The sequence below is a fragment of the Mus musculus genome, chromosome 9 (genome assembly GCF_000001635.26).
Source record: "Mus musculus strain C57BL/6J chromosome 9, GRCm38.p6 C57BL/6J".
Taxonomy (NCBI): Eukaryota; Metazoa; Chordata; class Mammalia; order Rodentia; family Muridae; genus Mus; species Mus musculus.
Window position 1 is genome coordinate 62,811,739 of NC_000075.6, and position 18,022 is coordinate 62,829,760.

The window sequence follows — 18,022 nt, forward strand, 5'->3', positions numbered from 1 at the left end:
TCTGGAACGGCCTCCACTTAGCTCCTCGCCGCAGGAAAACCGCGGGCACTCGCCCACCGGCGATCGAAAGGGTCCGCTGGCGAGCGGGGCTCCCGTGAGCCGCGCGTGGGTGTTCGCGGACCGCGCCGGCAGCACCAGCACCGGAACTTAGGGCGGGAGGAAAGCAGCCGCCGCAGACGGAGCCGAAGGGAGGGAGGGAAGGCAGGAGTGGGAGGGACGCTTAAGTAGGTATTGCTTCCTAAACCGACCGGCGGGCAAACGAGGCTATCCTAAAGAAAGGTTCCGCTGTGCGCAGTTAGCTGAGCTCTGATGCGGGTTTGAAAGTCCCTAGTGCCCTTGACGCAAGTAGCCATCTCGCCCCCACAGGACCCTAGGATGCTTAGTCAAGGCTGGGGGCGGAGAGAAGGCTACTGAATCTACGGGCTAGAAAGCACATCCAGTTTTATGATTATTACTGTGGGATACTGTCTGCCAGTGATTCACGCGCGGGGGCGCGAGGTGGGGGCCACAGGAAAAGGGGAAAGAGCACCCAAAAGATCCATTTTTGAATAAGGGCTATTATGAGCCTCCGAAATTTGGGAGGGCGAGAGCCGCTTCACTGAAAAGCAACTGAAAGCCTCACCAGACCTCCCAGGAAAGGGGATTAAGTGTGTAAGATAAAGAGCTAAGAGGCAGCAGTCATAGCCAGATGGAACCAGTCTCTAGTCCTGACCCTGCAGAACCTCCGCTGTCTCACTTACACGTCACAGAATTGTTAGGATTTGAAAAGAGCATTTATCCAAAGAATGCTATAAGCCATTCACGTACAAGGCTTTGGTTAGCATCAGAGATTTCTTCATCTAGGCTAGGCCTTTCTCTCCTGGGGCTTGTGTGGTTGTGTGGAGAAAGCAGACAAATAAATGATGTAGAGTTGTTGGATTCATGTCATTACTATGAAACAAGGGCTATGGGTGTGGACTAGGAGACTTCGCCTGGGTGGTCAGAGAAGTCCTCTGTAACAGGTGCCTGAAACAGAGGCTGGACAATGGAAATAGTTCAAAGATCCTGAGCAGAAGACAGATGGTGAGCTCAGAACAGAAGCAGTGTGGCTGCTGACTGTAGGAAGAGTTCTAAAGGATTAAGTCAGCAGGATGCAAGTCATGTGGCCCAGTGACCTATGCAAACGGTTTGGTTTACTCTGGGATTGCATTTAGGGAGTTTTAAATAGAAAAGTGACAAGATGGCGCTTTTTTTTTTTTTTTTAAGATCACATGCATGCTCCCTAATGTGTGCAGAACATAGCCCAGGAAGCAAGAGTTTAGAAGTTCAAAGGCCAGTTAGGAGAGGCTGGGATTAAGTGGAGGATAAACCACTTCTCAGATTATCTCCTAAAACAGTTACCTATTTTCAGATCCCTATGCAAATGTCGGGGGGAGGGGGCTTACACTATTAAAAAAAACAGTCTTGGAAATAAGAACTGAAGATAAGATTTCCTTTTTAATATTTATTTCTGTATTTTATGTATTCGGGTTCTGTGTCTGCATGAATGCCACTGTGCCTTCAAAAGAAATTATCAGGTCCTACTAAAGATTGGTTGTGGGCCAGCATGTAGTGGAAGAGAATTGAACCTGTATCCTCTGGAAAAGCAACCACTGAACCATCTCTTAAATCCCTAACTTCTGCTGACATAACTAGTAGAAGGGAAAGCTGGCCTGTTTTTGCGCTGGGACTTCAGGTTGTAAGAAAATCAAGTGTTTTTTAGGCTGTGCTGGCTAGTTGTGAAGGTTTTGAAGGGGAGTGGTTTTTTGTTTTGTTTTTGTTTTGGGAGGCTTGGAGGCTGTTTTGTTGTTGTCTTCTGTTTTTGTTTGTTTGTTTCCTGTCAACTTGACAGAAGCTAGAGTCATCTGGCAAGGCAGAATGTCAGCAGAAATAAAACACCTCCCTCAGATTGTCTGTAGGGAAGTGTGTAAGGCATGTTCTTGATTATTGATGGGGATGGGGGCTCAGCCCATTGGGGACAGTACCAACCCTGGGCAGGTGGTCCTGGATGGTATAAAAAAGCAAGCTGAAAGCCGGGCGTGGTGGTGCACACCTTTAATCCCAGCACTCGGGAGGCAGAGGCAGGGGGATTTCCGAGTTCGAGGCCAGCCTGGTCTACAAAGTGAGTTCCAGGACAGCCAGAGCTATATACAGAGAAACCCTGTCTCGAAAAAAAAGAAAAAAGAAAAAAAAAAAAAAAAAAAAAAAGCAAGCTTAGTGAGCCTGGGTAGCAAGCCAGTCAGTACTATTCCTTCATGGTCTAGAGTCAGGTCTTGCCTCCAAGTTCCTTTCCTGAGATCTTGCTTTACTTTCCATCACTGACGGACCTGGAAGCCTTAGCCAAACAAACCCACTCAAGTTGCTTTTGGTTACAGCAATAGAGAAACACGCTAGAAAGGGGGCCTTAGCACTGTGTCCCTGAACTTCCTCCTGTGACTCTAGAGCAAAAAATTGTCCTCTCAGGCTGGTGAGATGGCTCAGTGGGTAAGAGCACCCGACTGCTCTTCTAAAGGTCCTGAAGGTCCAGAGTTCAAATCCCAGCAACCACATCACATGGTGGCTCACAACCATCCTTAATGAGATCTGACTCCCTCTTCTGGAGTGTCTGAAGACAGCTACAGTGTACTTACCAATAAATAAATCTTAAAAAAAAAAGAAAAGAAAAGAAAAGAAAAGCAATAGGGGAACACTATTTTAAAAAAAAATTGTCCTCTCTTCTTCTCTTGTCTTCCTCCCTCCCTCTATCCCTCACTCAAACTCACAACCTGGGTACAAGCTGGTGACCATGAAAGTATGCCTATGTCCTAAGTAAGGCCCCTCCTCAGCCCTTTGACCCTGCCACATCCTAACATTCTTTTCTCACCTGACTAGGTGAAGAGAATAATTTAAAAGTCCGCCCCCTTTCTCTACTAGAGACCTGTCTCATTCCCCGGGCTCTGAGTAAGACTCCCTTCTTCCTCTTCTTCCCCTGCCCAACTTAGTTTGGTAGTGTAACAAACAAGGCCAGGAGTAATCCAAGAAAGGGGCTCTCAGGAGCTGCCCCTCATGGTCTCCTTCTATCAGGAAAAGGCCTCTACTCTAGCAGCCCTGGGTCAAGAGTCCTGAACCACTTAAACAATACTTAGTATGGGGCTCTGGGCTCCGATGGTTGCTCAATAGCCATCCACTACTGGGGACTATTTGGTTGCCTCTATTTACCTGGCCTTAGAGGGTAACATTTCTGTGGTCAGGCTGTGCAAATCTGGAGAGGATGAGTAAACAGGATAAGGCTGGATATCCAAAGGCCAGAGTCCAGAAACAGTTCCTTGTGTTTTAGCCCTCTTATCCTCTCCCTTGACAAGAAGGCCAACGAGTAACTAAAAACACAAAATATACAAGCAGTTTCATCCTTGTGGGTTTGCTGGTGGTGGTGGGCTGAAGCTTTCTCCCCGGACAAAAAGGCAGGGTGGCTGGCCCTTCCCAGCCCTTTGCTTCCCAGAGAGTGTTGCCTGTAAGCAGAATGTCTCTGCCTTCCGTGGAAAGACAGTCCTCTTTCCATACTACGTTGTCCTGGCCCAAAAGCTCTGAAGCAACAGGGTCCCTCCGGTTTTTGTAGAGAGATCTAATATCATCTACAAACACCAGTAAAGATGCTCATTTTAATCCTACGGTCCTCTCTTGGTATCAAAGAAGAGCTGACTCTGCTGTTGACCAGATCTCCCTTGGATTCCCATATCTGCAAGCTGAATGTGGCTCCAGGCAAGTTTCACTTAGGCAATACGTTGAGTACATTCCTGTCAGGACTGTGTGGTGAAGACTTGCAGGCTCCCTGACCAGGTCTGATCCCATGGAAGGGTATCTATCAGTATTTATGCTCTTCCCTTCTCTCACCCTGACATGCATCCTTCTACTGTGCCATTAGAGGAATGTTCACACTGTGTCTATTTGCCTTGCAGGAGTATGTCTGTCTCTAAGCATAAAGCCACCAACCACGTACAGGGCTGGAAGTGGGTGGACAGAAGGGCTCAGAGCTAAGCATGGCAGCTTATGCCTGTGAACCCAGCACTTAGAAAGCTGAGGCCATGAGTGTGAGTCTCGTCCAAACTGACTCTGTTGAGAAAGAGAGACATTCAGAAATCCCAGCAAAGCCTCAGAAGGAAAACATCAGCAATTAAAATAACAACCAAGAAATGGCTGCTGAGCAGACTGTGTTAGCCAGGTTCACAGGATGAGCAGCCCTATTTTATGTATATGAGTACTCTGTAGCTGTCTTCAGACACACCAGAAGAGCACATCAGATCCCATTACAGATGGTTGTGAGCCACCACGTGGTTGCTGGGAATTGAACTCAGGACCTCTAGAAGAGAGGTCAGTGCTCTTAACTGCTGGGACATCTCTCCAGCCCCTACCCACCCCCATCAACCTCCTCTTCCTCTGTTTCCCAGTCCTAGTTTTTCCCTGAAAACCAGATCTAATTATGGGTCACACTGAGGCATAGAGAGATGGCAGTCTGTTACTTTGAAGACCAGCTCAGCCCTGCCAGAGTCCACTCAGGAACCAGACTGGAGCAGTAAGGCTACTTTAATCAGCCTCCCTACCTCCAGCCAGGTGTTCGGGATTATGATGATGACAGTGACCATTGGAGGCTCTCACTGAATGTGGCTCCGGCTCTGTGCCAGGGGTCACAGTAACCACTTTACGCAGGCTAGTTCCCTTACACAAGCTGCCCAAGTGTGCACCATTATTTGCATCCTGGCACTGAGGAACTCAGGCAGAAACTAGAGGGTAGCTTGTCTGTGACCTCTTAACTAGAAAGTGATAGAAAGTCAGAGTTTCCATCTCACTCTGGTTCCTCCCTAAATCTTCCTTTATCTGCTCTTCTTGTCCGGTCCAGCCAGTTCTCAATTTAGGTGCCTGGGGCCTTCCTGTGGTCTGGACCATTTCACCTGGCCAAGTTAGCTTATCTCTAATTTTATGCTACCCGAGAAGGGCTCAAGGAAGCCTCAACCCCCCAACCACACACACATACACACACACACACACACACACACACACACACACACACCCCAGACTGTCCTCATTCCCACCCCAGACATCCAGGCCTAGACTAAGCACTTGTCTCCTGCTAGAGATCTTTGTAAAATGTCCCCGAGTGCCACCCCCCTTCTTGAACGCCTTACCCCTTTCTAATTAAAGCTGTGTCTGCACTGCACCTTGCTATCTTGAGAGTACTTATGCACCCACCTAGTACAACTTCTTCATCTCAGCCTTCCTAACTGCCCTCCAGAGCTGGGCTGGCACGGACAGAATCTCATGCTCGGATCCACTGTGCTGAAACCTCAGGCCCATCACTTACTAGCTGCGTGATGTCTGGGCAAACTACTGCCTGGACTTCTCATGGTGACGGCTCCCTGTGTGTGAAATGAGAGTGACAGCAGCGTCTGGCAGAGCCAGGTAAACCCTGCTGTCTTCATTATCTCAATGAGCCTTTCCCCCAAACCCCGTGGGAATAACCGGGGCAAGTCAGTTCTCGTCATCCTCGAAAATGAGTTTAAACCACGTGACCTCTAGGCTCCCTTCCAGCTCTAGCCAGCTACGATTCTGCCTCTGCTATGAATCAGTTATTTAAGGAAACATCTTCATTCCTTATGCTGTAAGGATCTCGAAAGACCCAGCCCTTCACACAAGGCCCTGTGTGTAGTCTGCCACCCTGCCAGATCTATGTTAGCATCTAACAATGGTTCCTGCCTCGGCCAGGCAGTGGGGAGAGCAAATGAGGAAGCGTCTAAATAGCATAGTGCCTGCCACTGAGCGAGCTAATAAACCATGGCCATATTGTTATGTGTCTTATAATTACGCTCCCCAAACCCATCATTAAAAACGCTGGCTCACTGGGTATGGTGACGCGTGCCTGTAATCCCAGCACTCGGGAGGTTGAGGGGGAGAGTGGAGAGCTTGAACTAGCTTGGGCAACATAGCAAGACCCGAGAGAGGGAGAGAGGGAGAAAGAGAGAGCACTACACTTCCTGCAATCCCCTCTATGCCTCAGTTTCCACATCTGTAAGACAGAGATGATGGTCACCATAGCCACCTATGGTTTTGTGGACCAGGCAAGCCCTATAAGAGTAAGGAGAGATGGCTCTTGGCCTAGGCCTAGCATGCATAAGTGACTTTCTACTATCATTTATAAATGAGCCTCAGGCTCAGGAACACCAACTAGCACTCTCAAGCTGAAGTCAAGCTGGGATCCAAACCCAAGTCCAACTTGGCCCCAGATCTTGTCCTCATACAAGGGTACACTGGGCACCGTAAGATTCATGCATGCTTTAACAGGATTCTGGATCCAGCCTTGGGAAACTTCTCCAGTGTGGTATCTGGGGAGGCCTTCATAGAGACCTCTGGGGTGGGAAGGCAATAGGACCCCTGCTGTCTCCCCAGAGGAGAAGCAGGCTTTTGCTCACTGGTATTTGGCCCTGTTGCTTAGCATTCATGGGCCTTGGTCTCACAGCCTAGAACCGGAGCAGCCCCCACACCTGCCTGTAACCTACAGCAAACTCCTTAGCATGCACAGTAATGTCACCCTTGGAACTGGGCCCCAGCTCATCAACAGAAACGGCTCTGGCCTCCAGGCTTCTTCCATTGCTGAGACATGATTCATCCAGCAGACAAGACCAGACAGACTCTTATCAGCAGGAGGAGGAACTGGGAGGCAGAGCCAGAGTTTAAGAAAGCAAAAACAAACCTGTGTAAGAGCTGCCCAGGACCCACAGGTGCTGGACTGGCACCAAGGCAGCTGGAGGAGAGCCAGGCTAGGAAAGGGAGCCGCCTACTGAACCCAAAGAGTGTGGCTTCCCTTGACCAATTGATTCAGCTTTCAGGCACCAGTCTCATTGATTTCAACAGGAATCCAACCACGAGGGAGAATGTTAATGACACTGCATGTTAAAATCTACAAAGGCTTTGTAAAACAATAAGCTATGATCTCCAATTGCTTTTTAAAGATCTTTTGCTTCTCAGGCTGGTGAGGCGGCAAAGCTGGCAAAGGCCCTATTGCCAGGTCTAACAATCTCAGGATCTGTGTGGTGGAAGGATCTAGAACCGATTCCCACAATGTTTCCTCCGACCTCCACATTGGTGACAACCACCTCACACGCTCACTCACACAGAGAGATAAATGTTTTAGGGGAAAAAAAAAGTTTTTGCTTTTCTTTTACAAAACAGCACGTGCTCGTTGAGAAATACTGAAGAAAATGTGATATATATATATATATATATATTGAATATATATTGTTTTTTTTCGAGACAGTTTCTCTGTATAGCCCTGGCTGTCCTGGAACTCACTTTGTAGACCAGGCTGGCCTTGAACTCAGAAATCCGCCTGCCTCTGCCTCCCAAGTACTGGGATTAAAGGCATGCGCTACCACTGCCCGGCTATATATATATTTTTGTAAATTCCAAGCATGTATATAAATTCTACCAGAAGCAGGAAGAGTTTCTATAAGTTGCCAACTAGTCTCTTTTTATTTTCTTTTTTCTAAACTCGGGTACATATGTACTACACAGGAACAGCCAGGCAGTGGTGGCGCACGCCTTTAATCCCAGTACTTGGGAGGCAGAGGCAGGCAGATTTCTGAGTTCGTTCAAGGCCAGCCTGGTCTACAAAGTGAGTTCCAGGACAGCCAGGGCTATACAGAGAAACCCTGTCTCGAAACCACCATCCCCCCAAAAAAACCCAAAAAACAAACAAACAAACAAAAAAACACAGGAGCTACAGCAGCTAGTTTTGTCAAGGTGATACAATGTGACACCAGGGAAGACTGTCTCCATGAGGAAGTTTCTGGATCAAGTGTTGACCGGTAGGCTTGTCTCTGGGGCAGACCTACCGCCCCATCCCCCTACCCTCATCCCCCTCCCTTCACCCTCCCCCCCCCCCCCATGAATCAGCAGCACATTTTCAGTGGGGGAATCGGGTGGGGCATTGCATGCATTCTTTCTGTGGATTCCTGTAGCTGTGGTCACCTGCTTCTCCTGATGTGACTTCCCTGAAATGGTGGACTGGAACCTGGAAGTTTAAGCTAAAAATAAATCCTTCCTCCTCTAAATAGCTTTGTCAAGGAATTTCACCTCAGCCACCACTGGAGGAAAGGAAACCATACTCAAAAGATACATACAAGGAGAATTTTGTTCCCTTTTCTTCCTTTCTTTCTTTCTTTTCTTTTTTTTTTTTTTTTTTTTTTTTCGAGACAAGGTTTCTCTGTGTAGCCCTGGCTGTCATGAAAATCACTCTGTAGACCAGGCTGGCCTCTCTGTAGACCAGGCTGGCCTCGAACTCAGAAATCCGCCTGTCTCTGCCTCCTGAGTGCTGGGATTAAAGGAATGTGCCACCACGCCCTGCTCTTTCTTTCTTTTTTAAGCAGTGTGCTAGACCAGGCTAGCTGAGTTGTTCTTCAGCCTCTCCTGCACTGGGGTTAACAAACTGCCTCACCGCTGTCAGGTATACATGGTGGGGATCAAACACAGAACCTGTTTGAGCTAGATACCCACTCCAACTGAGCCACATTTCAGCCCCCAGCGACATCATTTTTATTGACAGGTTTTTGTTGTTGTTGTTTTTTGTTTTTGTTTTTCGTGACAGGATTTCTCTGTCCTGGAACTCACTCTGTAGACCAGGCTGGCCTCGAACTCAGAATTCTGCCTGCCTCTGCCACCACACCCGGCTCATACTCATATTTTTTATTGCAGTATATCATTACAGTTATTCAATCTTATTGTTACTGTCAATCTCTTACTGTACCTAATTTTTAAAATGTGTAGATTTGTTTATTTTATGTGTATGCTTTGCCTGCATGCATATACGTATGTGTACCACATATGTGCCTTTTGTGTTAGGGTGTCAGAAGAAGGCATTAGATTCCCTGGAACTGCAGTGATGGATGCTTGTGACTCATCATATGGGTGCTGAAAACCAAACTCAGTCCTCCGAAAAAGCAATAAGTGCTCTAACCACCGGGTCCACTCCAGCCCATTGTGTCTAATTTTAAATTAAGTTTTGTCATAGGGATGTACAAACATGAATTATAGACTCTCTGGGTCTCGGTACTGTTTGAAGCTGTGTTCTTGTCTTAGAACACATTCCCTGAGCCTGAGTGGGGAACTGATGTACTCAGATGGATTATTACTCAAAAGACATGCTCAGTCTCCTGCCCACAAAGGGTGAGAACACACCTGTTGCACGTGACATCCTTGAAGCCAAACAACTGCCATCTCCGAGAGTTCAGCTGTTCTGGCTTGCAAAGGATCCCCCAGCTGGGCCTGTTGACCATTTATCCAGCCGCCATACCACCTGTCATATGTAATTCTTCCCTAATTGCATGTGGCCTCTGGGGTGGGCTAGATTATATAGGCTAGAAAGATTTGGTGTGGAGATCTGGGGGGCAGGGTGTCAGGGGTGAGGAGGGTTCTCCATCTCCGTGGCTATAGGAACGCTATCATCCTTGATGGGTAAAAAAGTTTCCAGTACAGGCTTTTGGGGAGCACCCAGACTCCCTTAAGGAAGTCTCCCAAACACATCGGCTCACGAGAGTGTACTTTGGTGGAATGGTATCTCATTGGTCCTTGGGTCCTTAGGGACAAGGGTCCATGTTGCTTATGTGTCCCCTCCAGTGAAAGAATTTTATCAACAGCACCTCTCTGTTTTGAGCCTCTGAGCCGGTGAGTTAGCGGCATGGCTCTTGTTCCAGATGAGGCAACTACAAAACATTTGGCTAGCTACCCTGGGTGGTGCCCTCCCTGGGCAGGTGGTCCTGGGCTGTATAAGAAAGCATGCTGAGCAGCCATGAGGAGAGAGCTGTGAGCAGCGTTCCTCTATGGTCACTTCTCTCCTCCACGTCCCTTCACTGCCTCACTTCCTGCCTTTGGACTGCCACTGGAAAAGCCTAGGCCCTTTCCTCTCCAATTTGTTTTTTGTTGTTGGGTTTTTTTGTTTGTTTGTTTGGTTGGTTGGTTGGTTTTTTGAGACAGGGTTTCTCTGTGTATTCCTGGCTGTCCTGGATCTCATTTTGTAGACCAAGCTGGCCTCGAACTCAGAAATCCGCCTGCCTCTGCCTCCCGAGTGCTGGGATTAAAGGCGTGTGCCACCATGCCGGGCTTCCAATTTGTTTTTGATCTTGGTCTTTGTCAAAGCAAGAGAAACCCTAAGACACTGCTCCTGTAGAGGCTCTGGGTTCTGTTCCCAGCACATACCAGGCAGCTCACAACCACTTGTAACTCCAGCTCCAAATGGTTCAACACCCTCTTCTGGCTCCCATGGGCACTGCACTCACATTCACAAACACTGAGGCACCTAATACACACAATCAAAACTAAGATGCCTCAGCAGTTAAAGGCTAGACTCACAGCTATAAATATTAAATAAAGATAACGGCACACTGCTACGATCCCAGCACTGGAGAGGCAGAGACAGGTGGATCTCTGTGAGTTTCTAGTAAGCCTGGTATTGTAATCGTTGTGGGGCTCCAGAAAGACCACACCAGGCCAAACAGTTCCATGTAAGGTTTATTGAGAGAGAAAAGGACAAGGTAGCAGTGGAAAGAGAAGGGGGTGGGGGTGGGGAGAGATCAGAGGGGCCTTTCTTTTATATATGGATAGTGGCTTAGCCACAGGTAAAGGTGGGAGGTGAGCCAAGTGGATTCTGGGACTATGGTGGCTGTTTCCTTGGTAACAGATATGTGGGTCACATTATCGCCTATATGTGATGTCACAGGTTTCAGAGGTCCTGATACCTACACCTGGTCTTCACAGTGAGTTCCAGGCCAGCCAGGGCTATACAGTGAAACTCTGTATCAAAACTAAGTGAATAAATAATATTTTTAAAAAAGCAGTGCTGGTACCTGGGCCTTTAGTTTTTCTATTTTGTCACTTCTCTCTGCTTTCCTGTAACCTGATGTTCTATGTTGCCTGTGAAACTCAGGAGCAGCAGCCGGGCGTGGTGGCGCACGCCTGTCATCCCAGCACTCGGGAGGCAGAGGCAGGCAGATTTCTGAGTGCGAGGCCAGCCTGGTCTACAAAGTGAGCTCCAGGACAGCCAGGGCTACACAGAGAAACCCTGTCACGAAAAACCAAAAACAACAAAAAACCCCAAACAAACAGAAAACCAGGAGCAGCACAAACCCACAGCAGATAACTCTGGCTGCTGCTCTCCCTCCCTTTCGCCTTTGTTCTAGACCTTCCTTTCCTTCTGCATCGGCTGTGAAGCTGGCTAGGGAGAGCCTGAGCATCTTCCCAGTCCTGGCTGAGGCTGCAGAGTGGCCAGCCCTAGAAGTGCTTTGAGAGTCAGGCATCATAACGGGGATTTGTTCTGAGGGGTGTGTCACTAGGTGACTGTGGGTACAGCACAGCGTGTATCACGCATGTGTCATAGGTGGTTTCTGTATACAGGGCTGCACACTGCTTACAGTAGACTTACAAGCAGAAAGGAGCATGCACTCAAACAAGGGTAGGCGGGTAGCACAGTCAAATGACAGACCATACATAGCTTCTTATCCTAGTCAAGTAGGGCATGCGGTAAGTCATTGTATGTGTTGATATTAAGTTTTTGGTTTTATTTTATTTTATTCATTAATTTATTTCGAGTCAGGAACTTACTACATAGTATTCTAGATCTTACTGTATAGACCAGGCTATCCTCAAACTCAGAGATTTACCTGCCTTTGCCTCATAAGTGGTGGCCTTAAAGGCGTATACCACCATGCCTTGCTTTTGTTTTTTTGTTTTTTTGAGACAGAGTTTCTCTGTGTAGCCCTGGCTGTCCTGGAACTCACTCTGTAGACCAGGCTGGCCTGGAACTCAGAAATCTGCCTGCCTCTGCCTTCCAAGTGCTGGGATTAAAGGGGTGGGCCACCACGCCTGGCTCTATGCCTTGCTTTTATTTTCCTTTTTTTTTTTTTAAGATTTATTTATTTATTATATATAAGTACACTGTAGCTGTCTTCAGACACACCAGAAGAGGGCATCAGATCTCATTAGAGGTGGTTGTGAGCCACCATGTGGTTGCTGGGATTTGAACTCTGGACCTCTGGAAGAGCAGTCAGTGTTCTTAACCACTGAGTCATCTCTCCAGCCCCTATTTTCCTTTTTAAAGAGATTTTTTTATTTCATGGTATGTGTGTGTGTGTGTGTCTGTGTGTGTGTCTGTGTGTGTGTCTGTGTATATGTGTGTGTGTGTATATTCACACAAATACCTGCATGCATGCCTGCCACAACACATGTTTGGAATTCAGAGGACACCTATAAGGAGTGGGACCCAGGAATCAAACTCAAGCCTCAAGCTTGGTGGCAAATGCCTTTATCCACTGAGCCCTTTCACCAGATCTGGTGGTGGTGGTGTTTCTTTTAAGACAAAGTCTGACTTTGAGGTATCCTGAGCTAACCTTCAGCTGGTGATCTCGCTGCCTCCCTCAAGCCCTCCAGGGCTGGGATGACAGCATGTACCACCATGCCTAGATGCACACTGTACCATTTAAAGTGTACTGCAGCAGGTTTGTTTATGCTAACAACCCAAACTCACAGGTCACTGATGCAGAGGCAGGCATTAAAATGCTGACTGAAGGTAAATTTCAGATCCATTTTCTTCTGATGGTGCCATCTATAAACTGTGAATCCAGTTGTTAACAACACGTGCATTGGAAATACCTGAGATTTTTACTGATGACAAAGTTCTGACATTCTTTTTTTTTTTTAAAGATTTATTTATTTATTATATGTATGTACACTGTAGCTGTCTTCAGACACACCAGAAGAGGGAGTCAGATCTTGTTATGGATGGTTGTGAGCCACCATGTGGTTGCTGGGATTTGAACTCTGGACCTTCGGAAGAGCAGTCGGGTGCTCTTACCCACTGAGCCATCTCACCAGCCCCCAAGTTCTGACATTCTTATTGTTTGTTTGTTTTGTTTTTTGTTGTTGTTGTTGTTGTTTTTTTTCGAGACAGGGTTTCTCTGTGTAGCCCTGGCTGTCCTGGAACTCACTTTGTAGACCAGACTGGCCTGGAACTCAGAAATCTGCCTGCCTCTGCCTCCCGAATGCTGGGACTAAAGGCATGTGCCACTAAGCCCGGCCTATTTCTGACATTCTTAATTAAAGCAAAAGATGTGTTTCGGTTAAAAGCTTGTGAAAATGTGGTGGGTTTTTAAATTTTTTTTTTTTTTAGCTCATTCAAGTTGATAGTGTTTATAGGACTCCTGTGCAAGTCTTTCAAAGAACACCAAGAAAACATGTTAACTGAACAAAATCTGAACACCTATTTTAGTGCTTAAAGTGGGTGGGGCTTGATGTAAAGATGGCTACCATGAAGCAAACACCCTCTGGGGGACCAAGCAATATGCCAGACAGTAGGCTTGCTACATCTTTTTCCCCCCACTGGTAACAAAACAAAACTAAAAAAAGCTGAAGATCAAATACTGTTTGTAACACACATGTTCTACTCTGAACATTGCACAATGTAACATACACAATGTTAGCTACAAACATTTTTTCCCCTTGAGTCAGGGTTTCTCTACCTATCCCTGACTCTCCTGGAACTCATGGTGTAGAAAAGGCTGGCTTTGAACTCACAGAGATCTTTGACCTCTGCCTCCTGAGTGCTAAGATTAAAGGCCTATGCTTCCAATGCCCAACTAGCTATAAATTTTTTAAAAACCTAAATATTATGGGGTTATGGCTAATGGAGAAAAATTTTCTGGAACTGTTAGCCTTCTGTCTAGGCTCAGCCTCACAGTTACCTGGCAACAGCAAGGTATGCCTGACTCACTATAAAAGGGGCTGCTTGCCCCCTCTTTGATCTTTAGGTCTCTTGGTCTTTTCTTGTTCTCTTGCTCTTTCTCTGATTCCCTTCCCCCTCTCTCTCCCCGCGTGCTCATGGCCTCTCTCTCTCTCTCTCTCTCTCTCTCTCCCTCCCTCCGTCTCTCTCCCTCTCTCTGCCTTTCTCTGTCTTTACTATCCTCTTAACTCCCCTCCCCATGCCCTGAGTAAACTCTATTCTAAACTATCTCTATCTAAACAGTCGTGTGGCTGGTCCCTCAGGGGAAGGGATGCCTTCACATGGGCCCGCTGAGGCATCCCCTTCCCCCATACCTCATCCCACCTCCATAGAACACATCTTTTTAAAAACACATCAGAAAGAACAAGAACAAAGCCCTGTGTTTGGGGAGGTTTAGGAACTCTGGCCTTGATGGAGGCGGTGTGTCACGTGGGCTGGGGCAGGCTAGATTAAAGACTCCCAGTGCAATTGTATTTGACTTGCTCTCTCTACTTCCTGTTTGTGTTTTGTGTTAGGTGTGAGCTCTCTGCTTGCTGCTCCAGTCGCTGTGCTTGCCTGCTGTGGTGCCTCCCTACCAGGACAGACTCTTGTGCTTTTGGAACCATAAGCCAAATAAACCCTTCCTTCCATAAGCTGCCTTGGTTTTGGTGGGTTTATCCCAGCCACAGAGAAGAAACTGAGATAGAGACAGTTGGCTTTTAGTCTAGGCTCCGCCCCACAGTTACCTGGCAACAGCTGCTTGCCCACTCTTGCTCTGTCCTCTAGCTCCAGCTCGCCTTCTCTCCCCATTCCCCTCCCCCCCCCCCCACGTGCTCATGGCCGGCCTCTACTCCTCTGCTCTCTCTCTCCGTGCCTTTCTCTGTCTCTGCCACTCTCCCAACTCCCCTCCCCATGCCCTGAGTAAGCTAGATTCTATACCATACCGTCGTGTGGCAGGTCCTTTAGGGGGAAAGGATGGCTCAGCAATGGGCCCGCAGAGGCACCCTTCCCCCACACATATCGTGCCTCCTACAAACATATTCCTTCTTTTTCTTATCTTTTTATAAAACACAGAGACTAGCCTAGAATATATGAGACCTTGTCTCAAAAGAGGAGGGGAAGGGGTCCAGAGGGGAGGACGAGTCTTCTAGAGGACCCTATTACAGCCACCAGCTGCAAGGCTCGCTGCTGCAAAGGTGTTAATCTCCCCATCTCCCTGCTGATTCAAAGCATTCCTACTCCGAAGTCCCCTTTCCTGCCTTCCTGTAGGAATGTAGAAGCCCAGTGGGGTTTATATGGGACCAGAACACAGGGGTTGGGGGCAGGAAGTAAAGTACGTTCATCAGGGCGGATTAGAAAGCCACTGCCTTTAAAACCGAGAGTTTTGCACAAGGATAAACACAGTGGTAGAACAGAGACTAGGAAGTCCAGAAACAAGCCACACTATAGGAAAGGATCTCTCTCTGTCCCTCCCTTTTTTCTTCCCTCCCTCCCTAGTTCAATTTAAAAAAATAAAAAATAATAAAAATAATGAGCCCAGAAAGGTGACTTGAAAAGACGGCTCAGCTGGTCCTAATAAGAGGCCTTGCTGCTCCTGCAGATGGCCTTAGGTTCTCAGCACCCACATCAGAACCCAAGTTCATTTCCCAGTACCTACATCTCTCTCTGGCAGTGTGTGTGTGTGTGTGTGTGTGTGTGTGTGTGTGTGTGTGTGTGTGTGTGTGTGCATTCGCGCGCGTGCGTCTATGTGTGTGTGAAAGGGACCGAAGGAACAGGGTCCTAAAGTGAGCCAGGGTGTGTGTGTGTGTGTGCATTCGCGCGCGTACGTCTATGTGTGTGTGAAAGGGACCGAAGGAACAGGGTCCTAAAGTGAGCCAGGGGCTCCCTGGTATTCCAGGTATTTTGTTCTAGCAGTGAGAAAAGACTGCAGGTACTGAAGGCTAACCAAGCACTGTGATGCAGGACAGTGTCCAGCAGGCTCCAGAGGTGGCTTCTGGTGACCCGGGAAAGGATCCCAGAGTTGTAAAGGACCAGAGCTTGGCCTAGAAGGCAGATGGCAGGGGGGGATGGGGGGTCGGAGGCGGCAGCTGGAGAGATGGCTCAGCAGTTAAGAGCACCTGAGAGAGGGAGATAGGTTCCCTGCAGTCACGCTGGGTGACTCAACACCACCTGGAATTCCAGCTCCAGGGAATCTGGCTCTGCAGGTTTGAAGAGATGGATGGGGGCTGGAGAGATAAAGGCACCTGCCCCCAAGCCTGGGGTTCCCCGCCCGTGTGTGTGTGTGTGTGTGTGTGTGTGTGTGTGTGTGTGTGTGAAGGGTGTTGAATCCCCTAGAGCTGGCTTCATCAGGGAACCTCTGAGTGAACCTGTGTGTGTGTGTGTGTGTGTGTGTGTGTGTGTGTGTGAAGGGTGTTGAATCCCCTAGAGCTGGCTTCATCAGGGAACCTCTGAGTGAACCTGTGCGCGAGTGCGCGCGCGCGCGCACACACACACACAGACACACATGACAAGTTTCAAAAACAATACCCTATTTTATACGTCCCTATAGGAAAATAGAACTCTACTAGAGTTCGTGCTATTTTAGATACGTTTCCATTTTCAGCAGTCTTTCCTACCAGGATTTACTTTACCCAACACACTAAACTGCCACATAGCGGCGAAAGAGAGAAACTACAGGCTCCTTTTAAAAGCTGATTATTATTTGATGTATGTAAAGAATAAACCCAGCATCAGATAAACACTTGGAGACGGAGTGGTAGCGTGCCGCCTTACTCCCAGCACTCTTGAAGCAAAGGGGTAAAAATCTCTGTGGGTTCTGGGCCAGCCTGAGCTACACAGCAAGTACAAGGTCAGCCAGAAGTAACATGGTGTGACCGTGCCTCAAACAAACCAACGCTCAGAGACCCAACTTAAGGACTTGTATGTGACCTGTCGCTGTATCTTCCTTTCCTGTCCTACAGTATCTCTAAAGGTAACAGAGACAACAGAAAGCCACTCCCTCCCCCAGATGCTTTCAGGGCGGTCCCCTGTCGAACGTGACCTGAGTCACGTTCCCAATCAGTTTGCCCGTGATCAATTACAGAGCAGATACTGAGAAGTGAGTTTTGGAGTTAAAAGGCAAAAAAAAAAAAAAAAAAAAAAAAAAGAAAGGTTTTTCAGTACTGAGTATAGAGAATATGGGGTGTACACAATCTTCAGAAAGGCTGAGGGCACAAAGCAGCTTGAACCGCAGCTCCAGTGTGTGGCACCCAAGTGTTCGGCCCTGAAACCATGGCAACACGACGAAGCGCTTCGGACTGGCTCCCACGCCTGAGCTCGGGCTGCAGCGCCCCCGCAGGCCGTCCTCAGAAGCACACCGGGAAGCTGCAGGCGCCAGGAAGCTGCAGGGAACGCCCTTCGGCCTCTGCACGCGCCTGCAGCACTTCTGCCCAAGCGGTCAGCTCCCTTCCACTCACTTGACGAGCCTCTCGGGAGAACTTCCCTGTGTGCCCCGGGGCTGACTCTCATGCGGTCAAGGATTCTGGGAAATGTAGTTCCTGGCTTCTCTGTGCCGAGACTTAGGAATGGGAACTACAATCCTTTTCACTGCCACTGCAGGAACTGGCGTGAATATTGCCCATCCCTTTTCTCTCCTGTCTCAGATCCTTGATTTTATTTATTTATTTTAGCAGTTGTCTTAGTTAGGGTTTCTATTCCTGCACAAACCAAGAAGCATTTGCGGAGGAAAGGGTTTATTCAGCTTACATTTCCAAATTCTGTTCATCACCAAGGAAGTCAGGACTGCAACTCAAGCAGGTCAGAAAGCAGAAGCTGATGCAGAGGCCATGGAGGGATGTTACTTACTGGCTTGCATCGCTGGCTTGCTCAGCCCGCTCTCTTATAGAACCAAGATTACCAGCCCAGAGATGGTCCCATCCACAAGGGGCCTTTCCCCCTTGATCACTAATTGAGAAAATGTCCCACAGTTGCATCTCATGGAGGCATTTCCTCAGTGAAGCTCCTTTCTCTGTGATAACTCCAGCTGTGTCAAGTTGACACAAAACTAGCCAGTACAGCAGTGTTAATGTTTTATGTTTTTGTTTTTTTCGAGACAGGGTTTCTCTGTGTAGCCCTGGCTGACCTGAAACTCACTCTGTAGACCAGGCTGGCCTTGAACTCAGAAAACTGCCTCCCAAGTGCTGGTATTAAAGGTGTGTGCCACCACCGCCCAGGGGTAATGTACTTTTTGTA